Source organism: Aegilops tauschii, chromosome 1, assembly GCF_002575655.3.
Source record: "Aegilops tauschii subsp. strangulata cultivar AL8/78 chromosome 1, Aet v6.0, whole genome shotgun sequence".
Classification (NCBI taxonomy): Eukaryota; Viridiplantae; Streptophyta; class Magnoliopsida; order Poales; family Poaceae; genus Aegilops; species Aegilops tauschii.
In genome coordinates this window covers 227,413,243-227,424,845 of record NC_053035.3, presented here as the reverse complement: position 1 = coordinate 227,424,845, position 11,603 = coordinate 227,413,243, and positions in this window count along the sequence as shown.

The window sequence follows — 11,603 nt, the reverse complement described above, 5'->3', positions numbered from 1 at the left end:
ATTCGATGTAATACTCTTTTGCGGTGTGTTTGCCGAGATCCGATGAATTGTGGATTTATGATCAGCTTATCTATGACTATTATTTGAATCTCCTCTAAATTCTTATATGCATGATTTGATATCTTTGCAAGTCTCTTCGAACTATCGATTTGGTTTGGCCAACTAGATTGGTTTTTCTAGAAATGGGAGAAGTGCTTAGCTTTGAGTTCAATCTTGCGGTGCTCGATCCTAGTGACAGAAGGGGAACCGACACATATTGTATTGTTGCCATCGAGGATAACAAGATGGGGTTTTCATCGTATTGCTTGAGTTTATCCCGCTACATCATGTCATCTTACTTAATGTGTTACTCTGTTCTTATGAACTTAATACACTAGATGCTGGCAGGAGTCGGTTGATGTGTGGAGTAATAGTAATAGATGCAGGCAGGAGTCGGCCTGTATTCATGATCATTGCCTTAGATATCGTCATAACTTTGCGCTTTTCTATCAATTGCTCGACAGTAATTTGTTCACCCACCGTAATAATTTCTATCTTGAGAGAAGCCTCTAGTGAAACCTATGGCCCTCGGGTCTACTTTCCATCATATAAGTTTCCGATCTACAATTTTAGTTTCCTATTTACTTTCTTTGCAATCTTTTACTTTCCGTTCCATAAACTAAAAAATACCAAAAATATTACTTTACCGTTTATCCATCTATATCAGATCTCACTTTGCAAATAACTGTGAAGGGATTGACAACCCCTTTATCGCGTTGGGTGCAAGTTGGTGTTTGTTTTTGCAGGTATTCCGTAGCTTGTGCGTTGTCTCCTACTGGATTGATACCTTGGTTCTCAAAAGCTGAGGGAAATACTTACTCTACTTTGCTGCGTTACCCTTTCCTCTTCAAGGGAAAAACCAACGCAAGCTCAAGAGGTAGCAGGAAGAATTTCTGGCGCCGTTGCCGGGGAGATCTATGCCAAGCCAAGGCATACCAAGTACCCATCATAAACTCTTATCCCTCGCATTACATTATTTGCCATTTTCCTCTCATTTTCCTCTCCCCCACGTCTAAAACGATTTTTGAAAAGATTTGTCGTTCTTCCGTTCGATCTTGTGTTACCATGTGCCTTCTTTTCGCTTGCATCTTCTCTTGCTAAAAGTTTATGGATCCCCATCCACTTGCTAATCTTTTTAAAGGATCCAATTATTATGAACCAATTGCTAGTGAGTTGAGTGCACTAGATTATCTTTATGGAGTTTTGCTTGAAATCCATGAATCTAAAAATTGTGATGAAGTGCTTTATAAAGTGATTCACAATAGATCTTTGAATGAAAAGCATGATTGCAATGATGTTACTATAAATTCTATTAATTTCAATTGTGCTAATAATATGCAAAACCCTAAGCTTGGGGATGCTAATTTTGCTATGTCTACTACTTGTTGCAGTGATCATGATTGGGGTGATTCTTCTTATAATCTTGAAAATTTATTTAAGCCCCATGTTGAATATGAGATTGATAAAAATGTTAGTAATAATACTGAAAGTGGGTTTGGAAGAGTGTTAGCTTTAGATCCCACATATTTGGATAATTTTCAATCTTATGAAGTTTTTGATAAAAGTGGGTTCGGAGAGGTCATGACTTTATTTATGATAATCCCACTATTTCGGAAGAGTGTCAACTTTTTATGCATGTGGGTCATGAAGAGAAAATTTTATGTGATAGCTATATTGTTGAATTTTATTATGATCCTACATGTAATTATTATGAGAGAGGAAAATATGGTTGTGGAAATCTTCATGTTACTAAATTACCTCTCGTCATGTTGAGATTGCTATTGTTTCTATCTTCTTCTTTGCATATGCTAGGATTTGCTTCCTTGGCAATTTGTTTGCCTATAAGATGCCTATGAATAGGAAGTATGTTAGACTTAGATGTGTTTTTCACATGCTACAGGATGCTCTCTTTGTGTTTCAATTGCTATCTTTCATGTGAGCATCATTAAAATTATCAATGCCTAGCTAAGGGCGTGAAACAATAGTGCTTGTTGGGAGGCAACCCAACTTTATTTTTCTTTTTTTCTTTTTACGTTCTGTTTTGCTTTAAATAATTCATCTAGCCTCTGGTTAGATGTGATTTTGTGTTTTAATTAGTGTTTGTGCCAAGGAAGACCTTGGGGATAGCTTACGTTAATAGTTGATTTGATCTTGCTGAAAAAACAGAAACTTATGCACTCAGTCTTAGAATTTTTAAAATCACAGGAGCGTCTAAAAATTCTGAATTTTTTACATTAGATTTACATACAAATTGCTTAGGTCATCCTAATTTTTCAGGATTTTTGGAGTTACAGAAGTATGCGAACTATTCAGATTACTACAGGCTGTTCTGTTTTTGACAGATTCTGTTTTTCGCGTGTTGTTTGGTTATTTTGGTGCATCTATGGCTAGTATCGGGGGGTATGAACCATGGAAAAGTTGGAATACAGTAGATATTACACTAATATAAATAAACAACGAGTTCACAATAGTAGCAAAGCTGGTGATTTATTTTCTTATACTAATGGAGCTTATGAGATTTTCTGTTGAGTTTTGTGTTGTGAAGTTTTCAAGTTTTGGGTAAGGATTTGATGGACTATGGAATAAGGAGTGGCAAGAGCCTAAGCTTGGGGATGCCCCGGAAGGCATCCCCTCTTTCATCTTCGTCTATCGGTAACTTTACTTGAGGCTATATTTTTATTCACCACATGATACGTGTTTTGTTTGGAGCATCTTGTATGATTTGGGTCTTTGCTTTAGTTTGCCACAATCATCCTTGCTGTACACACCTTTTGAGAGAGACACGCATGAATCGTGATTTATTAGAATACTCTATGTGCTTCACTTATATCTTTTGAGCTAGGCAAATTTGCTCTAGTGCTTCACTTATATCTTTTTAGAGCACGACGGTGGTTTTATTTTATAGAAATTGATGAACTCTCGCACTTCACTTATATTATTTTGAGAGTCTTTAAAACATCATGGTAATTTGCTTTGGTTATAAAATTAGTCCTAATATGATAGGCATCCAAGAGGGATATAATAAAAACTTCCATATAAAGTGCATTGAATACTATGAGAAGTTCGATTCCATATGATTGATTTGAGATATGAAGATGGTGATATTAGAGTCATGCTAGTAAGTAGTTGTGAATTTTAGAAATACTAGTGTTAAGGTTTGTGAGTCTCGTAGCATGCACGTATGGTGAACTGTTATGTAACGAAGATGGAGCATGAGATATTTTGATTGTCTTCCTTATGAGTGGCGGTCGGGGACGAGCGATGGTATTTTCCTACCAATCTCTCCCCCCTAGGAGCATGCGCGTAGTACTTTGTTTCGATGACTAATAGATTTTTGCAATAAGTATGTGAGTTCTTTATGACTAATGTTGAGTCCATGGATTATACACACTCTCACCTTTCCGCCATTGCTAGCCTCTCTAGTACCGCAAAACTTTCGCCGGTACCATAAACCCACCATATACCTTCCTCAAAACATCCACCATACCTACCTATTATGGCATTTCCATAGCCATTCCGAGATATATTGCCATGCAACTTTCCACCGTTCCGTTTATTATGACACGCATCATCATTGTCATATTGCCATGCATGATCATGTAGTTGACATCGTATTTGTGGCAAAGCCACCGTTCATCATTTTTTATACATGTTACTCTTGATTCACTGCACATCCTGGTACACGCCGGAGGCATTCACATAGAGTCATATTTTGTTCTAGTATCGAGTTGTAATTTTTGAGTTGTAAGTAAATAAAAGTGTGATGATATTCATTATTAGAGCATTGTCCCATGTGAGGAAAAAAAAGAGAGAAAAGGCCAAATAAAAAAAGAGAAGGCCCAAAAAATGAGAGAAAAAGAGAGAAGGGACAATGCTACTATCCTTTTGCCACACTTGTGATTCAAAGTAGCACCATGATCTTCATGATAGAGAGTCTCCTATATTGTCACTTTCATATACTAGTGGGAATTATTCATTATAGAACTTGGCTTGTATATTCCAACGATGGGCTTCCTCAAAACGCTGTAGGTCTTCATGAGCAAGCAAGTTGGATGCACAACCACTTAGTTTTCCTTTTTGAGCTTTCATAAACTTATAGCTCTAGTGCATCCATTGCATGGCAATCCCTACTCACTCACATTAATACCTATTGATGGGCATCTCCATAGCCCGTTGATACTCTTAGTTGATGTGAGACTATCTCCTTCTTTTTGTCTTCTCAACCACCATATTATATTCCACCTAAAGTGCTATATCCATGGCTCACGCTCACGTATTGCGTGAAAGTTGAAAAAGTTTGAGAACGTTAAAAGTATGAAACAATTGTTTGGCTTGTCATCGGGGTTGTGCATGATTTAAATGTTCAGTGTGATGAAGATGGAGCATAACCACACTATATGATTTTGTAGTGATAAGCTTTCTTTGGCCATGTTATTTCGAGAAGCCTCTAGTGAAACCTATGGCCCTCGGGTCTACTTTCCATCATATAAGTTTCCGATCTACAATTTTAGTTTCCTATTTACTTTCTTTGCAATATTTTACTTTCCATTCCATAAACCAAAAAAATATCAAAAATATTACTTTACCGTTTATCCATCAATATCAGATCTCACTTTGCAAATAACCGTGAAGGGGTTGACAACCCCTTTATCGCGTTGGGTGCAAGTTGGTGTTTGTTTGTGCATGTATTCCGTGGCTTGTGCGTTGTCTCCTACAGCATTGATACCTTGGTTCTCAAAAGCTGAGGGAAATACTTACTCTACTTTGCCGTATCACCCTTTGCTCTTCAAGGGAAAAACCAGCGCAAGCTCAAGAGGTAGCAACAATCTCCTTCCGGCCGCCGTGGACGCTGACATGCCCGGAGAGCGTCTGCGGCGGCGCCAAGAACCGCCAGAGGAGGAGCCTCAGCCTACTCCGCCTACCAGCGCGGAGCACCATGGCTTTGGCATTGCCGCATCTTGGGTCAAAGAGGGGGAGGGAGGGGGAGGGCACAGAGATGGGGGAGGGGAGGGGGCCAGGGCTCAGGGAGGGGGTGGTGCAGCTGTGTGCAACTCCGACGCAAAACTTAAATTTTCGCGGCGAGGACCAGGTGAAGGGCCGGTCAGCAGTTTCAATGCGGCGCAACGGCCGGAGTTGGTTCCTCGGGAACAGGCATGCACATTGAAGCGGCGGCTGCCGAGATGTCACGTCGGTCAACGCCACCCTCCCTCCCTCCCTCCGGTCATATCGCGATGTCAATACCGGTTTCCGCATCTCTGGCTGGCATGAATGCGGCACGGTAAGCGGTGCGTGCATCGAAAGGAAAGCATGGGAGAGGCGGGTGACGGGTTTTTAGTGGGCCAGGGCAGTCAGAAGAAGGCTTGGGATTGGTCCGGACTCCCGCCAACCTCCCCATGTTTGTCTCCGGTTTGTGGGAGAAATCGTGTCCGAACTACTCCGCGGACCAATATAGGTCGGCGTTGGATGGCTTCCGTGATCCAAACAACGCGGTCCATACAGTTGCGGGAGGTTTACGGGTCTACCTTGAAGATGTCCTTACGTGATCAATCTTGCCAGTTTATTAATTAGATAAGCTTTGTTTAGTTTAATTAGGAAAGAGAGATAGTCCAAATCAAAGTTACCTTGCATGTTGGGTCGATTCGATCTGTGACGCCTATAAAAAGGGCTGGCTACGACCATTGTACACACGTTATATCTTCTACATGTTAGACAATATGTGTATCGCCTATTAACCAACCTTCTTTGGGTTTCATTGTCGGTGTCAAAACCGGCAGATCTCGGGTAGGGGGTCCCGAACTGTGCGTCTGAGGATCAATGGTAACAAGGGACGATGGGACACAATGTTTGCCCAGGTTCGGTCCCTCTTAAAGAAGGTAAAACCCTACGTCCTGCTTGATTGTATTCAATGGGTATAGGGGTTACAAGAATTGATCTACCTCGAGATCGTAATGGCTAAACCCTAGCTGTCTAGCCTATGACAATTCTAATAGCCTCTATGGACTAGACCCTCCGGTTTATATACACATCGGAGGAGTCCAGGGTTGTACAGAGTCGATTTGTGGGGGAAGGAAATAACATATGCGGACACCAATCTTGCCATCCACGCATATAGGAGTCCTACCCGGACACGGGGGGAAGTCTTCTACTTTTATCTTCACGGCCAATCAGTCCGGCCCATATCAAATAGTCCGGACACCCGAGGACCCCCTAATCCAGGACTCCCTCAGTAGCCCCTGAACCAGTCTTTGATGATGATGTGTTTGGCACGCGGATTGTCTTCGGCATTGCAAGGCGGGTTCGTTCACTTAAATATTTCAAGATAACTCTCTGCAAAGGATCTGTATCCGGCTCTGTATAACTAATACAACCCTTAGCCACGAAGGCAAAGTATGAAAATAAAAACAGTGCTTTAGCTGACAACTTTTTCAGCGAAGCGTCACATCTGGCTCTTTAACATTTCGAACCATTCTCACGCCTCCCGTTTCGTGTTTCGAGGCATAGCCTCCATTGGCACGTCTTGTCAAAACAAAGATCGTGCCCGCCCGTTGCGGGATCCTCTCAATACGGTTTTGGGTAATCGAACCGCACCATTTGCATGATTTCTTCGGGAACATGCGAGATTTAAGGCTCGAGAGGGGGGGGGGGCGTTTGGTATTTCTCCTGCCTATAAGAGGGTAAAGATTCCTCCTCTTTCCCCATGCCTTCTTCCAGCTCCTGCCTTCCCTTCCTCCGAGCTCCAACGCCCAAAATCTCAATCGTTCCCACCGCCACCAGCCTCCCCAGCCATGTCTCGATCCGGTTCCAAGGGCAAGTGGGAGGCCTCCTGCGTCACCGAGAAGGACGTGAAGGAGCTCCGAGGCGCGGGCTATCTATCTGCAGACATTGCACACAGGCTCCCTGCCAAAGATCAGGTCATCCTCACTCCGGAGCCTGGCGAAAGGGTCGTATTCATCCCTCATTTCCTCTGAGGGCTGGGGTTTCCCCTTCATCCCTTCGTATGGGGCCTTATGTTCTATTACGGGCTAGATTTCCATGATCTAGCCCCGAATTCCTTCCTCCACATATCGGCGTTTATCGTCGTGTGTGAGGCTCTACTCTGCATCCCCCCACATTTCGGCTTATGGTTCAAGGTCTTCAATCTAAAGCCGAAGGTGGTCGATGAGCAGCACGCGGACTGCGGCGGTGCTATGGTGAGCAAGCTTCCCAATGCCGTCTGGACCAAGGGGGCTTTTGTGGATACTGTCAAGGTGTGCCAGCTGCTACCTCTTGAGAACTGCATTGGTTTTTCCCTTGAAGAGGAAAGGATGCTGCAGAAAGGTGCGTAAGTATTTCCCTCAGTTTTTGAGAACCAAGGTATCAATCCAGTAGGAGACCACGCTCAAGTCACTCGTACCTACACAAACAAATAAGAACCTTGCAACCAACGCGATAAAGGGGTTGTCAATCCCTTCACGGCCACTTGCAAAAGTGAGATCTGATAGAGATGATAAGATAATATTTTTGGTATTTTTATGATAAAGAGTAAAAGTAAAGAAAGCAAAATAAACGGTAATAAAAATAACGGTAGATTAATATGATAGAGAATAGACCCGGGGGCCATAGGTTTCACTAGTGGCTTCTCTCAAGATAGCATAAGTATTACCGTGGGTGAACGAATTACTGTCGAGCAATTGATAGAATTGAGCATAGTTATGAGAATATCTAGGCATGATCATGTATATAGGCATCACGTCCGTGACAAATAGATTGACTCCTACCTGCATCTACTACTATTACTCCACACATCGACCGCTACCCAGCATGCATCTAGAGTATTAAGTTCATAAGAACAGAGTAACGCATTAGGTAAGATGACATGATGTAGAGGGATAAACTCAAGCAATATGATATAAACCCAATCTTTTTATTCTCTATGGCAACAATACAATACGTGTCGTTTCCCCTACTGTCACTGGGATCGAGCACCGCAAGATTGAACCCAAAGCTAAGCACTTCTCCCATTGCAAGAAAGATCAATCAAGTAGGCCAAACCAAACTGATAATTCAAAGAGACTTGCAAAGATAACCAATCATACATAAAAGAATTCAGAGGAGATTCAAATATTGTTCATAGATAATCTTGATCATAAACCCACAATTCATCGGATCTCGACAAACACACCGCAAAAGAAGATTACATCGAATAGATCTCCAAGAGAATCGAGGAGAACTTTGTATTGAGATCCAAAGAGAGAGAAGAAGCCATCTAGCTAATAAATATGGACCCGAAGGTCTGAGGTAAACTACTCACACATCATCGGAGAGGCTATGGTGTTGATGTAGAAGCCCTCCGTGATCAATGCCTGATAATCCCCAAGTGCACGGAATCATCGTAGCAATTTCCAAAGGTGGAAGTGATAAGTATGGAGTGTCGAACCCACAAGGAGCTAAAGGTAAGATCAATATTCTCTCAAGCCCTATTTGCCACTGATACGACTCTACGTACACCAAACACTACAAAAAATAATACACTTCCGTGATGATACGTGTTTGTCACAGTAGGTCACGTTTTCTGTCATGCATGTACATCCATGACAAATTTATGACAGAATCAAGATAGTCATACCTGTGCTGTCGTAGAAGTGTTCCATGACATTGCCAAAATTATCATCACGGAAGTGTCCACTTCCATGACGATAAATCGTGCGTCACAGAAGTGCTTTCGTCAAGGGTGACCGACACGTGGCATCCACCGTAACGGAACGCCGTTAAGCTATTGGGTCGGATTTTGGATCTGGTAACCCGTTAACAGCCACGACCAATGCCGATTTTCCATGTGTAAAATTCTCATTGGGTGACGGATCCACCCGTCAGCTCCGCCTTGGCACAGGTGTCACTCATCCAACGGTCGAGATGGGCCTATGATATGTTGACACGTGGACCGGCCCAAAAGTGGCCCACAAAGTTTAAATGGGCCGGCCCAACCGAAGGCCCATAAGATTTAGCGGACCATAATGGGCCGGCCCAGCTAAAGGCCTACAAAATTTAGCGGACCATAATGGGCCGGCCCAGCTAAAGGCCCACACGATTTTGCAGACCATAATGGGCCGGCCCAACTAAAGGCCCACAAGATTTTGTGGACCACAATGGGCCGGCCCAGCTAAAGGCCCACAAGATTCTGCAGACCATAATGGGCCGGCCCAGCTAAAGGCCCACAAGATTTTGCGGACCACAATGGGCTGGCCCAGCTAAAGGCCCACAAGATTCTGCAGACCATAATGGGTCGGCCCAGCTAAAGGCCCAACATTCTCTGTCAAATCGGCCCGTCAACGGCCTGTCCTAAACTTGTCATCAACGCGACCCATGGTCACTTCTGGCCCGTTAACAGTCCGCTAAGTAATTAGGCCGAATTACGGCCCGGTGTATTTCCGGCCTGTTAAAGGTCCGACTTCATTTGGGCCCATTTACAGGCCATCAAAACTTTCGGCCCATAAACGACCGTGAAGGATTTGGGTCATATTCGGCCATGTCTGACATTCGGCCTGTTAGAGGCCCACTATAGCTTTGGGCCACTTTCGGCTTGTTGTCATTTTCGGCCTGTTAACGCCGGACGTAAACCATGGGCCATATGTGGCCCAACGTCATATCGGGCCCATTAACGGCCCATATAAAAATGACGATAATCTAGCCCGACCGAAGTTCCGGCCTGTTAAAGGCCCGTGTATTAGGTCGGCGCATTTACGGCCCGTCCGAATTTCGGCCTGTCAAAGATCCGCATCGTAAATGGGCCACCATTTTGGCATGCTAAGTCCAGTGGGTTATTTGGCACAATCAGGGCCCAATCTCACTTTCGGTCTATTAAAGGCCCATGCTTTTTATGGGCTCGAGATATTTACACCTGTAAACAGCCTATTTTTACTGAGGGCCCAAATTATGTTTAGGCCTGTTAAAGGCCCACTATGGGCACAGGCCTACCAGAAAAATATGAAAGGTTATGCTGATTTAGGCCCAGATATTTTTAGTGGGCTACATGCCAATTTCGGTCCGTAATCGTTTTTAGCCCAATTGGAATGGGCCCGACGAATGTTGGCATGTTGGGCTCCTACGAAGCTTTCGACCGAATACATTACTAAGATAAACCTACACTATACAAAAATAGCGTCGTAATTACTGCAGCCTGAGGCAGCATCATAAATGTTGTATCACAACAAAATAAATTCCAACCATACAACAAAAGGGCTGTTGGCATAAAGTTTACAGTCCTTCCAGATAAAAGCACCATCAGATGTATAGAAGCACAGATCATTTGACCTGAGTACTAATGTTTCAGGCTGTAGAATCTGATGGAGCAGCACGATCTCCACCTTTTTTCGCCATTGCTCTTGAACAACGAAGCGAACGTCTGATAGTCTGGTTTCAAAACCATTCATATCTTGATGACATTTCTCAACCACTATTCTTGTTTCCGAAACAACGTCCATTAGGGATTGGACTTGTGTCTGGAGCACAAATATATCACTCTGTCTAGCAGGAAGATTTTGTTCAGTAGGCGATTTGGACGAGGTTACCTTGACAACCAACCCAGAATTATGCAGGAAGGTGCTTTTTGCACTGTTAGTGGAGAGGTACCGACGCACTGCAGCAAGAGGTGACATTGTGCCTGTAGTAGCCTCGTCACCTTCAGGTGGTTGTGGCTGTTCAATCATTTGTTCCATAGCTTCCTGAAAGTTTGAACTTGTAGATTAGTGTACCAGATAAGTTACTAATGAGAGAAAAACAAACAAAGTAGGTTAAACGTTTATACATAACTTATTTTGGTGAACTACTGTAATACATTAGCATGTATTGTAGTGCCAACTACATAATAAAATCACTTTCGGAACATATGTCCATGTAGCATGCCTACTGTATTGTCTATTTCCTCACATTCGTTGACATCTAAGGATAAAGAGACATGGTTTAAAGTAGGATGAACATAGTATGACATCATTCATATCATGGGCAAACAGATATAAAACAAACAGGCTATTTTATCATTGTGTGCGCACGTGAGCATAACAACTAGATTACAGATCAAGACCAAAAGAATATCCTTCATCTCTTTTAAACCATGTAAGGTGAAATGATACGTTAAGACAACTGTGAATAAAAGTGAACAGAGTAACTGACATTGGCTGCAAACCAAGTAGTTAAATGAACACATCACAGTACCAATCAGTTCAAGGCAGGAGGAGTAAGGACTTACAACAGCGGCTTGAACTGGTGTGCTCATGCCCTTCATCTTGCTGGTGTGGCAATCCTTGAAGATTTGCACTGCATTCGGTTCAGGTTCTTTTTGGTCCGCACGGGCTTTCCTCTGTATTTGGAACAAGTCAATATAGATACGATCATATGGCACAAAAAAGAAGGAAGTAGCAGCTATTTACAAGAGCCTCGCAGTGTGCAATATAGCTACGAGATCCTGTTGTCTGTTGGAATTTCACTTTAGAACGGTTGGTTTTGTTCTTTAAACAGTTAGCCTAGAAGAAGATACATTTGTAAGGCACATACATAAATACAAGTTCAATATGTGGTCTGATCAAATA